Consider the following 2,611-nt stretch of genomic DNA (forward strand, 5'->3'; position numbering starts at 1 on the left):
TATTGAGCTGGAAGATGATAATCTGGAAGTTAACCATCTCCTGGGGTAACTGTGAATTACGTAAATCAAGTATTTTTATAAATGATGTCGACATGCATGCAAAAATTTGTCTTAATTAGACAACTTCCTTAATTCATTTCTACAAGCATTTTTCCTTAGGCCATAAATATGATGCTGGTTTGTTTTGTTTTTTTAAACCCCAAGAAGAAAAACTAACCATTAACATTAATAAAATGCTAAAATTTATACTTTTTAAAAAGCTATTTTGATAAGGCTATTCCTTAGTAGGATCGGGCAGTGTTTCATTCTGATGTACTTAAGGTCTCAATGAGTCGGTACTGACTCAATGGCACCTAACAATAAAACAATAATTCCTTAGTTGTATTTGTTGATATGTATTTTATTTCTAAAATAAAGTCTAAGCTTGCTTTTTATTAGAAAGTTTTAAACTAGGTTATGACTGATATTTCAGAATAAAAATTGTATTTGTAAAAGTTTAATAAATAAATTAGAATATATTAACAATGTAAATAGCTGTCTTCCACTGGGGGACCTGCGACTCTACAATTCATCAGCAAAAAAATATAGTAACTGCTGGAAGTGAAGAAGGAATAAAATACTTATTGATGGAGATCAAAAACTACAGCCTTAACTATGGATTTCATCTAGATGTAAAGGAAACAAAAATCCTCACAATTAGACCAATAAATAGCATCATGATAAACAAAATAAAGATTGAAGTTGTCTAATATTTCATTTTGCTTGGATCCAAAATAAATGCTCATGGAAGCAGCAGCATGAGCTGCTATATATTGTATTAGGCAAATCTGCTGTAAAAGACTTCTAAAACAGTAAAGAGTAAAGAAGTCACTTTGAGGACTAAGGTACACCTGACCCAAGACATGGGTTTTCAATAGCATCCTATGCATATGAAAGTTGGACAATGAATAAGTAAGACCATATAAGAATCAATGCAATTGAATTACATTGTTGGATAAGAATATCGAAAATGCCATCAACTGCCAGAAGATCAAAGAAATTTGTGTTATTAGAAGTATTGCCAAAATGCTTAGAAGCAATGTCGGTGAGACTTAATGTCTCATGTTGCCAGTCGTCCATAGAGTAGGACGTCATGTATGGTAAAGTAGAGGGTCAGTGAAGAAGAGGAAGACCCAGTGGTAACAATGGGATCAAATGTAACAATTGTGAGGCTGGTACAGGCTTTCATTCTGTTGTGAAAAGGTGACTATGAGTTTGAACCAACTCAGGGCACCTAGTGGCAGTTGTCCAAATGGGATTAAAAAAAAGTTTTATTTCATGTGACAGATTTCTTTTGGTGAGCATTGTTTAGCAAAATGATGGTATTTTTTTTAATTGCTTGCATTAATAGTGACAAACAAAGTAATTTCCTAAAACTGTTCCATAGCTTTCCTTCTTATTACTTTCCATTTTATGTCTATTCAAGGCTATATTTATTAGTGCTTATAGATTCCAAAACTTAACTATCTTTGTTATTCATCTGAAACAGATAGTATGTTTTTAGACCCAATATCCCTAAGTGTTTTGCAAAGAACTTTCGATTCTTTCCATAATGCTTTTTACCTGGCTATACTTAGCAGCAACCAGAGTGCTGCATGTATGCAACTTTTATTTATATAAACAAATAATCATTTGGCTTCTGTGATGTGTATTCTTATTGCTTTGTTGCCACTGAACCGATAATCCCTGGGTTTCAGCATGACATTGGTAGATAAAAATGAGCAAAGAATTTCTGGCTACAAAACTAAAAAAAGAGAAAGAAAAGCAACTTAAAAAGTAAACATACTGAAAAATGTTTTTGAGAAACAAATAATAAAAATCAGTATTTCACACTTAACTGTACTTGTGTAAATTAATGAAATACAAATGTTTTGTTGCTTATATATTTGTAATTTTTAAAGTTCAACTATTTCAATTGCCAATGTTTTAGTACTTCTATAATTATTCAGGAGCTCTGGTAGCATAGTGGTTATGAGTTAGGCTGCTAACCTCAAGGTCAGCAGTTTGAAACTACCAGCTGTTCCGTGGGAGAAAGATGAGGCTTTCTGCTCCTGTAAAGATTGACAACCTCAGAAACCCTATACAGGGTCGCTATGAGTTGGAACTGTTGTTAAGTGCTGTCGAGTTGGCTCCAACATATAGCGACCCTGTATAGAGTTTCAAAGGAGCAGCTGGTGAGCTTGAACTGCCGACCTTGCATTTCAAACGGCATTGCAGTCTAGCGCATTAACCCACAGCACTATATAATGCACTGACTGTCAAGTCAGTTTGAACCAGAAGGTTGGCGGTTCAAACTCTCCAACTGGCCCTCAGAAACCCTATCCAGGGTTGCTATGAATCAGCAGTTAACAACAGTTACTCAGATTTAACTTTAAGTTTTCCTGGCTTATTTCCTACTATTTCTTGAATGTGAATCCCCCTTTCTTAATGTTCCTTGTCATTTTACTAGATTATAACCGCAAGCATTTCTTTCAGAAAAGGAGCCTATGAGTGGTGCTGCTAGCAAAATAAAATGCAGGTGTGGCTAAATATGGGACTCCTGATGTTCAGGTGCAGCTCTGTGGGTTAATGC

The sequence above is a fragment of the Chrysochloris asiatica genome, unplaced genomic scaffold, assembly GCF_000296735.1.
Source record: "Chrysochloris asiatica unplaced genomic scaffold, ChrAsi1.0 scaffold00160, whole genome shotgun sequence".
In the NCBI taxonomy this organism is placed as follows: domain Eukaryota; kingdom Metazoa; phylum Chordata; class Mammalia; order Afrosoricida; family Chrysochloridae; genus Chrysochloris; species Chrysochloris asiatica.